At 43.4% G+C, this 12,763-nt stretch overlaps 1 long non-coding RNA gene across 2 annotated transcripts; it reads right to left on the bottom strand.

Annotated features, from left to right (window-relative positions):
• Positions 1-1,854: 1,854 nt before the first annotated feature.
• Positions 1,855-11,584, bottom strand: LOC310839791. 2 transcript variants are annotated; one of them, XR_014561657.1, is made up of 4 exons: positions 9,839-11,584; positions 6,242-6,341; positions 5,627-5,721; positions 1,855-3,746 (listed from the first exon to the last, which is right to left on the bottom strand). It is a non-coding gene; the product is annotated as an uncharacterized lncRNA (long non-coding RNA). The 2 variants fall into 2 exon arrangements; XR_014561658.1 differs by lacking the exon at positions 9,839-11,584 and having other exon boundaries at positions 6,242-6,532.
• Positions 11,585-12,763: the final 1,179 nt, after the last annotated feature.

Here is a 12,763-nt window from a genome sequence, read left to right as displayed (position 1 = left end):
CGCCAATTGGAGCGCTCGCAGGCAAGTGTTTCCCAATTGTTGGTGTTTATACTACATTTTAAAAGATTTGTCTGTATGCAAATATGTCTGTACTGTATGCAGTTTTGACTAATGTGAACGTTTTGCAAGCAATTCTACCCAATATTTATGTGTTTTTAAAACATTGTTTGGAGAACTGCATCACAAGCTTGGGCTATAAGGACAGATTTCAAAAGCGTGCTGTGTTTCAGTTCGGTTGTCATATTGTTTCAGAAAGTGTGAATTAGACAGGTTTGCCTTTAAATGTGGACTGAATCAAATTTCTCCCCCAACCCTAACTACATTCTATCTAGTTTGTACTGCCTGCTTGCTCTAGAGCAGGGTTTCCCAAACACTGGTCGCTAGCTGTTTTTGGCCTCCAATCCCATTGGTCCTGCAAGCTAGGGAAGGGCTTCCAATGACAAGCGCAGGGACTGCAGAAGCACACCCATTTTGCATTTTGTCCTCTTTTGTTCAAGGTATTATAATCAGAGTGTTGTGTTGTAGAAAATATGCAAATATGTGCTGACAAGTGATTGTCAGCTGTGTCTGTCAGTCTTAGGCTCCTCAGACTGCACAAGAAGCAAACTGTGTATGTGTGCAAACACTGTACAGTATGTAATTATCTGCACATCCCACTTCTGCCAAAAAAACTACTGCAGTTCATAGAATTTGTCGGTTGCATGAGAATAAAAAGACCTGTAAGACTTGGACTTCAGTAGTGCAAATATTGAACTTCAGTAACACAAATACACACCTTTGTTTGCACTCAAAAACCAACACCAGTAGACTTTATTCATTATTTTAACCACTCCCAATTTTGTTTTTGTGTGTTGTTTTTGGCAATCTCACCAACGTCTGCAGACTCCAGAAATATCTGTACAGAGGAATATCTTTGGAGAGATATTTTCAGAACAGGAGCTCAATTTGTTATGGCTGTGTAATTTTTCTGCATATCTGTATACAGTACTCCAAACTTTCAAACAATACTGAAAACGAGTGAGACGGAGCATTAACATATCATAAGCCAAACCCAGAGTGGAGGCAGCTGCTGCTAATATGACACAAACATTCAGACAAGTACATAACTCATGCTAATCAAGAAACATTTCTGCTGAAAAGATGACTAAAGATAGGCATAAACCATTCTTGATGATGGGTTCGAGGGACTCTCATCTCTTTCTAACATTTGGACAGAAGCTAGTTAGAGGCCTTACCACTTAGCCCTTCAGAGAGCATGGAAACTAATTTACTTTTCAGAACAGCTTCTGGCAGTTGACCTTTGAATGAGTTTTTTCTGCATCTTCTTATGTACGGTTGGGTGTTTGCTTCTTTTAACCATCTGTATCTTAGTGTGATTTGTGGGTTTAATATTTGTTGCATGCTGCCTTGGGTCTTGGAGAGTGGTCACAATATTTTAAAGAAAATAAATAAAAAAATGAATGGGAAGCCCAATTTTATTATATGCTGTAGAACAACAACAACAACAAAATATTATTAATACCCTCCCCCCATCTGGCTGGGTTTCCTGAACCACTCTGGGCGGCTCCCAACAGAATATTAAAAACATGATAAAACATCAGTCATTAAAAACTTCCCTAAACAGGGCTGCCTTCAGATTTCTAAAAGTCAGATAGTTGTTTATTTCCTTGACATCTGATGGGAGGGCATTCCACAGGGCAGGAACCTCACATCTCACAGTGAGGGAACTGCCAGAAGGCCCTCGGAGCTGGACCTCAGTGTCTGGGCTGAGCAATGTAGGTGGAGACACTCCTTCAGGTATCGAGGGCCAAGGCCATTTAGGGCTTGGTCAACACCAACACTTTGAATTGTGCTCAGAAACGTACTGGGAGCCAATATAGATCTTTCAGGATAGGTGTTATACGGTCTCGGCGGCCACTCCCAGTCACCAGTCTAGCTGCTGCATTCTCCAGTCTAGCTGTCCAGTCTAGTATTCTTCTAGTCAACTGCGACAAAAAGACCAAAGGGAAATCCACCCAGTGCTGCCAGTGTGAGGATATCTTCCGTCAAGGTCACTTCCCCACAGGGGGCTCCTAGCACAACCCAGTTATTGTTCTTCCATGGTAAGCTGCAAGCAGAAGGGCAAGTACCTTTGCATACCATCAGGACTACTGCACTTTTTCTTTGTGTCTCTCCCTCTGTGTCCTGTCCAGACCAGTTGGCCTGACATAGCAGCTGTGTGTGAGGCCATTTGCAGCTCAGCACACACAGTCACCATAACCCTTGTGGTGGGTGCCATCTTGATTTTTGCATTTTAAGGCAATTTTAAAATTATCACTAAAGCAGTGTTCCAGTTTTTATTTGGAGCAAAATAGAAGTATAGTGCTATAACATCACACTGCTATTATGCTGTAACACTATACTGTACTGTGTTGTAGCTGTCATGAACTGGCAGGACAACGGGGAGGAGGAAGAGGATCCCGGTGAGGGATTGCTGGGACGGGGACACACCGGGGCAAGCAGGGGATGGGGAAAGAAGTATTCACAGGGTGACAGAGGATAGTGAGGGGATGGGGGTCAATGCACAGGAGCCAGAGCATCAGGACCCATCACCAGAGCCAGAGGGGCTCCTGTCTCCACAAACACAGCGGGCTCTGAGGGAGCAGCAGGAGGGGTGCTCTAGGAGGCTGAGGCAGGCATGGGCCCAGAGCCCAGCTTCCTAGCTGGCCAGGTGAGGCTCACTAGCTCTGGGGAAAGGTGTGATTCCTTATCAAGCGCAGGTGCTGCAGTCAGCATGCAAAGTACAAAGGGGAAGTAGAGCTGAGGTGCTGTGTCTGCTCAACTGGCCATGTTCATGGATCTTGACTTGGATGCTCCTGGACCTGTGCTTTGGGTTTGCCTCTGAACTGTATCCTGACTGGTGGACTTCAGACTTGGCTACTTGGATTGACCCTGAATTGTGTTTCCTGACCTTTGGATGTGGGACTTTGTTTGTGTGGGCTGACCCTCATGACTTTGAACTTGGCATACTGACTTGCTGCCTGTTAGGCCAAGGGTTTAGGACAATAGCTGTCTTTCAGCATGGTCACAAAATGACACCTATTGCTAATATTATCCTGAAAGTGTGATAGGTTGTGATAGGTTCATTTTACAGTGGTACCTTGTTTTGGGTCAGGGATCCATTCCAGAGTCCTGGACGTTTGATGAAAAGGACGCTCAACAAACCACCGCTCTGTGCACACACGTGGAGTGGTTTGCGCTTCTGCGCATGCGCGAGCAGCAAACCCAGAAGTAACCCGCTCCAGTACTTCCTGGTTTGCTGCCGCCGCCTGCCGAAATGGATGCTGGACAGGGCGGACTTATACAGAGGTACCACTGTATTGATGTATCACTGACCATGTGTAGCACTGAAGCAGTGTATCTCAAACAGTGGACTGGGATCCACCGGTGGTCCACTTTCAGATGGGCCTCAATGCCTCTTCAATTGTCGTCTCTCCCCTTAACCCACAACATTTTGGTTGGATCAATGTGAGCACCAGCAACTGCTTGCATGCTGGGGAAGGAGGGAATGAAGGTCTCCTTCCTGTGTGGGGAAAGGGCCGCAGAGGAAGTAAATTAGAAAGTGAGATAAAAGGTTGTGATGGTGGTGGTGCTCTCCTCGTGCTGTCAGAGGCCTCCAAATACCCGTTGCTGTGAATCACAAGTGTGGAGAGTGCTATTCCTTTCAGGTCCTGCTTACAGGCTTCCCATAGGTGTCTGGTTGGCCACTGTGAGAATAAAAGGTGGGACTAGATGAGTCTTTGGCCTGATCAAACCTGTTCTTAATGAAGCATAGAAACTCCCGACGAAACACCTTCTATGGAAGCACTCCAAGTGGAGCATACGTTAAATCCATCAAAGGCATAATATGAATATCAGGCCGCCGCACAGAGATGTTTCATGCTGCCTAAATTGCTTCCAAGAAATGTGCAGTTCCTCTTGCGTTACGAGAAATCCCAGGTCTTTTTGCATAAACCACTTCCAGTCCACGATGTTGAAATGTTTATGCTATTAGACTGGGGGGACCCCTTCCCAGTGCAAAAGAAAGGCCAAAGCTGACTTGGCTCAGCTTGAGCAATCGCAGCTCTAAACAGTGTATAAATACAATCTATTATTGAGGCTAAAATGCCTCCAGGAAACAATACCATTGCTCCCCTTCGGACATGGTTCGGCCTTTGCGCTTAACTTACTTAAAACCCTTGACAGGGATTCAAAGATTCTGGACCAATTTTGTCTTTAAATAGCTACGAAGGAAAGGGACTGGACCTGTGATCCAAAGCAGTTAGTGTTGCCAGCAAAACCACCAATTGTGCAGCCAAATCTGCCTTAATGTGGCAGTTTTCTCTGCTGCAGCTCAAATTCTTGAGGCCAGCCCCTTCTGTATACACACCATACATTTAAAGCACCCTCCCAGGAATCCTTAACAAAGTATAGCTCACTGGATTATTTGGGGAGGGGGTGTGCTTTAAACATGCTGTGTGAGAATGGTACAGAGAAAAAGCCCAGCTCTAGCAAATACAGTGGTATCTCGGGTTACAGACGCTTCAAGTTACAGACTCTGCTAACCAAGAAATAGTACCTCGGGTTAAGAACTTTGCTTCAGGATGAGAACAGAAATCACGTGGCAGCGGCGCGGCGGCAGCGGGTGGCCCCATTAGCTAAAGTGGTGTTTCAGGTTAAGAACAGTTTCAGGTTAAGAACAGACCTCCAGAATGAATTAAGTTATTAACCCGAGGTACCACTGTATACTGTATTTTTACTTTGGCTCATGGCCCTTCCGCTGTAATGACAAGAAAAATGAAATGAAGTTCATGCGTTATATGTGGCTAGCTGCCACTGAACTCGTTGGACTTACTTCTGAGTAAACAGCTTTAGGACTATGCTTCAATGCCAACATTTCAAATTATCCTCTCCCAAGAACAATCCTCCTTAAAAATGAAGGGTTTTGGGGGTTGGGAAAGGAAGTTGAGAGGGAAAGTCAAAACCACAATAACTTCACAAATATGCCTACAGGGTGTGTGAGACCTGGCAGTGAGTGAGAAAGAGGGATCTTGGGATTGTAGTAGCTTTTAAAGGGAGGGTGTAGACAAAGTCCTGGAGGATAAAATGACTGGCCATTGTGGCCACGTGTTGGAAGCAGCAAATATCCATATACCCATTGCTGGGAAATGCAAGGTGGGAGACTGCTTGTGTCCTGTGTCCAGGCTTCCTATAGGCACCTGGTCAGCTATTGTGAAAACACGATGCTAAACCACATGGGCAAAGCTCGTCTCATGATCTGAACGCCCATGTATTCAAGTAAGCTGCTTAAATGTTGCCAACACCCAAACATTTTCCTTTGGCTTAGCAAGACCTTACGAAGCCAGTTCTGATCCTGAAGGTCCTGTTCCTTCCTTCTCCAAATATACTGGGACATTTACAACAGGATTTAGAGTCCCACAGTTAGCAGGGACCCCATCTACTATCTTTAAATGACATCCAGGAAACATGGGCTATAGATATTGACTTTGGCTGGCTTCTCACCACAGCCTTAGTAGTGGTGTGATAAAAGTAATCTGACACGTGAATTTCTCTTATATAAAGACAATCACCACTATACAGTACTTACAATGCAGGCAACTGATACGGCAGGCGGAGGAGGCAGGTTGAAAGGTATTACAGTCCTTCGGGTACATTCAGACAAACAGATTCCTATCCAGACCCCTGTAACCAGAATATAAACCCATTCCAATATAAAATAAGATTTGAGCCTTTATCTGTCAAAACTGCCATCCCTTGTACAGTGGTACCTTGGGTTAAGTCCTTAATTCGTTCCGGAGGACTGTTCTTAACCTGAAACTGTTCTTAACCTGAAGCACCACTATAGCTAATGGGGCCTCCTGCTGCCGCCACGCTGCCAGAGCACGATTTCTGACGTCATTCTGAAGCAAAGTTCTTAACCTGAAGCACTATTTCTGTGTTAGCGGAGTCTGTAACCTGAAGCGTATGTAACCTGAGGTACCACTGTACACCCATTCTGCAATCTTGTCTATTTCTGCTAGCTCAAGATATTGGATCAACCATTCACAGACAGCAGGGAGCTTCATAGCCCTGTACCATTTTTGCCGCTACCATCAAATTCCCTATCAACAATTTCCCCAAATCAGGGATGCCTACATGTATCACATTAAATAAGACCATAAAAGGCTCAAAGGCAGTTCATGATACTGCAAAGGGATCATACCTGACTTAATTATGTTGTTTCCAAATGCTGAAATGATCATGTCGCAGTTTGGCAAGCCTGGCTAATCATCCAATAGCGTTTAGAAATTCGAAGAGCTGCACTTTGCCTGTAAAATGATAAGCGAAAACTTCATTTCCTGGAACAATGGGTAATTGGCCATTTACCTTCATTTCACCTCTGACTTTCTGTTCTAATTACATGACTGGAGACACTAGACTAACAGGCATGATGGATTAAGAGCCACTGGTTACCATTTCTGTCTCATGGCTGACGCCTGTAGGTACAACCTATTATTTGCACTGAGCCCTTTGTTTCCGCCTCGGCATGCTGTATGCCTGTTTGAAATGGGAGAAGCAGACCAGAGACTGTGTAGAATTCGGGGGGGGGGGGGGTTGAGTTTCAAGCCTGTGGATATTTTCTCATATACCGTAATTTCCAGAAAGGTATTGAAAACAAAACTGCCAATATCATAGCACTACTATATTACCTATGGCGCAACTGCATTTGGAATACTGTGTTCTGGTCACCTCACTTCCAAAAGGATATTGTAGAACTGCAAAAGATTTAGCAAAGGCTGAAGCAGAGGCGTAGGAAAGTCAGGTGGTACCCGGTGCGGAAAATTTCTTGTCACCACTGGAGAAACTTTCCTATGAGAAAATGTTACATTTCTGGCTTTATAATTTGAGGGGAGGGAGATAGCATGTAAGATGGGACACGACAGAGGTCTTTTTCTCCCTCTGTCATAATTCTAGAACCCAGGGCCATCTAATGAAGCTGAATGCTTTGAAATTCAGGACAGCGAGTAGTACTTCTTCACACAGCATACAGTTAAACTATGGAACTCACTACCACAAGAGGCCACAATACCCTCTGCTGCTAGACAATATCCATTATGTAGGGATGGTGTGATGGAATAGTTATAATGAAGTGGGGCTTGAAGGAGTGTTACACATAAAGGGGTAATATTTGGTTGAGCACTGTATTTTTTGTTGTTGTGTGGAAGATCTGGTTTCCTTTGGAGAATTCCTGCAGTTACCTAGGATGTCCACTAGATGGTTGGATTGGATAAGAGCAGTTTATGATGGTATATACCAGGGGTCTGCAACCTTTAAGACAAAAAGAGCCACTTGGACCCGTTTCCGAAGAAAAAAAAACCTGGGAGCCGCAAAACTAACACACACACCGCCCACATGCGACGTCACAGCCAATACAGCGCCCGCCACAATGCGCCTCCTCCCTTCGCTAGTATCTGCCCCGGAGCCGCAGCAAAGGTGTAAAAGAGCCACATGCGGCTCCGGAGCCGCAGGTTGCAGACCCCTGGTATATACAGATCTCTCTCTCTGTTTTACTCCTTCGTGTCTGAAGGATGGATATGAATGCTAAGTGCTTACTGTGATCAGACTAGAACTCTGCAACCAGGACTGGCTAAACAACACAGCGTCCAGTCCTGCTCCCTTTCACATCGCACATGCTTTTTTAACTCCTGTGCTGACGTCCCTAATGTGTCTTTTGCAGTCTCTACAAACAGAGACCCTATTTCTTCTTTCGACCCTGATAACACAATTAGCTAAGGCACCAACGTTTTCAGCTTTGTTAAAACATGAAGTTCATTCCATGGCACCTAAATATATTCCTGTGGTGTCCACTCCTCTCTACTCCAGAGCGGTGGACTCGTAATCTGGTGAACCAAGTTCGATTCCCCGCTCCTCCACATGCAGCTGCTGGGTGACCTTGGGCTAGTCACACTTCTCTGAAGTCTCTCAGCCTCACTCACCTCACAGAGTGTTTGTTGTGGGGGAGGAAGGGAAATGAGATTGTTAGCCAATATGAGACTCTTTAAAGGGTAGTGAAAGGCAGGATATCAAGTCCAAACTCCTCCTCCTCCTCCTCCTCCTCCTCCTCCTCCTCCTCTTCTTCTTCTTCTTCTTCTTTTCAGAAGGCTGTTTAACAACAAAATCAAGGAGGTAAGAATACATAAAATCCATAAAGTAGCACTCTATGTGCTGGCAGCTAAGAAGATCAGGAGGAATGAACTAGATAAAACAGCGGTCAACTGCAAAGGGGATTCGGATATTTAATTTGGCACATCTTACCTGAGAATCTTTTGCTGTTCTATCCTATTTAATGCAACAAATAATTTTAGAAGCCTTGGCCGTGGTTTTATTGTATGTGTGGTGCCCGATGATTTTTATGGTTATTGTTGTTTTTATGTTGTCCTTCTGAACGATGCCATGGCCTATGGCTAGTGCAATAAAAGTTTAATTGGAAAACATAAAATCCATAAAATAACAGTCAATTAAGAATGCACAGAAACAAATCACTGAATGCTGATGCATCTTCTTGTCCAGCTGCTTGAAGCTTTAAACAAATGAGGCCAGACACATCTCTTAATTTTTTTTTTAAAATGTTAGATTTTACATTTTAGTATTCAACACATTTATCATATAAACAAAGAAGATAGAAATTAAAACAAAACTCCCCCCACCCCTTGACGTCCCTCAACTTCCCCTCCTGGTTCTTTGACAATTTATTACTTCTGCTTAAGGCCGGGCACATCTCCACAGGGAGAGATTTCTGCACGCAAGCACCCACCTCTGACTGAAATAGCTCTGTCCCAGGCCCTCACTCAAGGGCCACTAGGAGGAGCTCATCTGATGACGTTAAAGCATAGGCAGGTTGATATGAGACATGAAGTTGCAGGTATTTGGGTCCAAGCTGTTTATGGCTTTAAGCATCAGAGTAAGCACCTTGCATTGGTGCTTTCATTTGCAATAGCATAGATTGTATTAGTTTAGGTTTCATATATATGGTCATAACAGTATCCCTCGGGAGCTTGTGGGCTCTCCTTGGAGGTTTCTAAATAGAGGTTGGATGGCCATCTGTCATGGATGATATAATCAGAATGATAATGATAATGTTGCCGTTGATGATGATGATGATGATAATAATAATAATAATAATAATAATAATAATAATAATAATAATAATAATAATTTATTATTTATATCCCGTACATCTGGCTGGGTTTCCCCAGCCACTCTGGGCGGCTTCCAACAGAACATCAAAAACAGAATAGAACTTCAAACATTAAAAATTTCCCTAAACAGGGCTGCCTTCAGATGTCTTCTAAAAGTCAGATAGTTGTTTATTTCCTTGACATCTGATGGGAGGGCGTTCCACAGGGTGGCGCCACTACCAAGAAGGCCCTCTGCCTGGTTCCCTGTAACCTCACATCTCGCAGTGAGGGAACCGTCAGAAGGCCCTCGGAGCTGAACGGTGGGGGTGGAGACACTCCTTCAGGTATACTTTAGCTGAGATTCCTGCATTGCAGGGGGTTGGACTAGATGACCCTGGGGATTTCTTCCAACTCTACAATTCTGTGATTCTATACATGCATCATTTTATTTGTATACCAACTTTCCCTTGTTCAAACCATGCTCAAGGCGCCTTGCAATGTGAAAAAAAATTATCATTAAAACATAACCAAAAGTAGACATAAACAATAAATAAAACATAAAAAAGGACACAACCAAATTAATTTAAATGCAAATCGTAATCAATTTTCAACCAAATCTTTTTTTATATCAATAACAGCACACACCCCTGAACAAAGCCCCCCAAACAATACCGAGCCCAAGAACCTGTTTGGCAGCCTCAGTTTTTGTAGCTGGACTCAGTCAGGGGCCCTGCCCTTCCAGGCCATGTGGAAAAAGGCCTGCAAGGCAGGGAGCAGGACTTCCAGGACTCACAGAAAAGATGGTCATAGTTTCAGTCAAGCATGAAACTTTATCTTTGCAGTTGTTGTTCTTTAGCATTCCCTTGTTGATTAGGCAGTTCTCCAGGCACTTCACATAAAGCAGTATTTATTACACACTAGTGATTCCTTTAGAAGAGATCTCCACCCCCCACTGCCACCGCCAATATTTTTGAGAATTAAATTCAGCTTTCTGTTCATCCTCCAGCTAAAATCAGGATGAACAGCTGCACTCTCAGCCCTTACCTCCGCCCCTTTTCAGATTTTGAAAGGGGAATTGATTTCTTGGCAGTCATGAAAGAGCAAGTCTTTCATCACCCGGAGTGACTTTTCCATTGCTTCCTAAATCTTCTATTGCTTTGCACACAGCAATTGCCTGTATTTCTTGCCAGTATGGATGAGTCTTTTGGTTCAGCCTCAGAACCCTAAAAATCTTTCATTTCACTGGCATGCATTAAAAAGCATGATTTCTTTCCTCACCATTGTTAATTTGTGCTTTTTAGCCTTAGCCACCATCCAGTAGCCCATGTCTTTAAAATCTCCTCGGCATTCAATTGCTTAATCACAAGGCGATGGAGGAGTCTTAGGTTATAGTTTCAAGACAACTTTTAGAAGGTAGAACAAGCATTGCTAATGTGGCATCCCTGGGCACCTGCAAATTCCTTCCCTTGTGCTCAGCAGACTCTTCTCCCCTCACTGAAATTAAGCTTTTGTAGCCAAAAGGATGGTTGTAGTTTATATGCTTGGTTGTGGTCTCTTTTGTTTTGCAAATGTGCCCGTGGGTCCCCAAAGGCTGGTGACCCATGATGCAGCTGTTCCTTGCTTGTACTGAAAATATTTATGTTGGAGTCTTGTAAAGTATTATTGTTTTTCCTTCCTGAAGGAAAGGAATAACAGCAGTGGTTCATGCTTGTGGTAGATAGAGTCCATTCCTGAGAGTCTTATTTCAGCATTTATTTTTAAAACAATAGTTTCTCCACCTGGCAATCGCACACAGGGATGTTCTTGGAGAGCAGCAGAGCAAATGAAGAAATGTGCTCTGCTTTCACAATATCCCCATCCTCAGGCCAGCTCTCAGCGGATAGGTCAGCCAGCCAATGTGAAGGCATGTATTTGACCCTTGTTAGTGCTAGTGACTCCTTAGTTACATAAATAAGTTGCATCTATCTTTGGAACCAGGAGTTCCGTGAGTTAAGAGCTTCCTTACGCAACACTAATGTGAAAAGTGTGTGGTGTTGGAAGACAATAGCCCTCCAGCTTTTCGTGTTATTCTCAAACTGGAGGGTTCTCTCTCAGTCCCATTACTGAGGGATTTTCTCTGTCTGTGATATGTCATTAATTCATTCATTCCAATAGCTTGTCCTGTTCTAGCTTCTGAAGCAAGACCTGTTAGTGAACGGATTATAAAAGTGTGTTCTATTAAACATCAAAATTTCACAGTAAATCTCATTATGCTCATTATAGCATATTGGTTGCTCAGAATTGTTGATCAATGTTTGTTCTCTGGGTAGGTAGTTAGGGGAAGGATCACAGGCATTTTGAGCCCATAGGTGTGTATTTGCATGCACGTTGTTCACCAGAGTAAGGAATGATCTTGTGCATCTCTGATGCACTTGCAATATTATTTTTTAAAAAAGAAAGGCATCTCATCTGATCATTGCTGACAAGAAGCGTACAAGAGGTCTACAGGCACAGAAATACTATGGGGTTGGTAAAGCTATGAGCTATAGCCCTCTCCCTTCATTCAACTTTGCATTTGTAGACCAACCACACATCTATGATTTGGGAGTGGGATTCAAAAGTAGTAAACAAGGAAACTCTGACATCAAGGCCACCTCCCCTCAACACATGCACACAAGGCCTTTTCAGGAAATGAGATGATCACTCCACTGTGGTTGGATTAAGGAAAGTGTTGGCAAAGGGCTAAAAGTAAAATTAATGGGGATTTTGTTTTCTGCAAAGTCCTGTTGTTCCATATATTTTTTTTACAAAATGCTTTAACAGACTTCTGACTTGGGCAGACTTTTCTTATAAAATGCCATGGGAGTTGGAAAATGAACTAACTCATTATTTCTAAAGCAGATGCACTCAGCTTCCCTTCGAAAATGGCTTTAATGAAATGTTGACAATGGCCACCTTTGGCAGCACTGTCTGTCTAATTAATAACATGCGCAGCTAAGCAGAAACCTCTGAAAAATGCATATCTGGGTTGGAAAACCATCTTTTGCTCAGTCCCTGACAAAACAAAGCTGTGAGGGAACTGCAAAATGTTCCAAATCCCCTTTAATGCTGGGCTGCAATAGGGGATTTATAGAAATGTGCAAAGTTAGGGCTCCTTGTCACTGAGAATTCCCCAAGTTATTAGTATACATTTTTAACTGAGAATGTATACTAACTTTGAAACATAAGTACAAACAATGATTTGCCATGTTTGAATTCTAGCATTTTAATTCGATGCTTTACTTTCCATTCTTCCTACTCCCTGATTAAAGTCAGTGGAGGCTGGTCTATTAAGGGAACCAGGGCTTAGTTGTACCAAGTGAAATGTAAAGCCATTTTTTAAAAAGTGTTCCCCAGAATCTCAGAGCCACACTCTTTTCTGTTCTAAACATCATTTGAACTTGAAGAGGCATTTCTGTCAATTGGCTGCTCTCTAGCTGCTCTCTGCGCCACTCACTCCAAAAGTATTGCGAGGAAGTCCATCCCATCTGTCTCCAAACAGAAAAACCATGTGATTGTATTTTTCGTTTTTTAAAAAAATAGTGACT

The sequence above is a fragment of the Podarcis gaigeae genome (genome assembly GCF_964106915.1).
Source record: "Podarcis gaigeae genome assembly, chromosome: 2".
Taxonomy (NCBI): domain Eukaryota; kingdom Metazoa; phylum Chordata; class Lepidosauria; order Squamata; family Lacertidae; genus Podarcis; species Podarcis gaigeae.
This window is presented reverse-complemented; position numbering and strand designations above follow the sequence as displayed.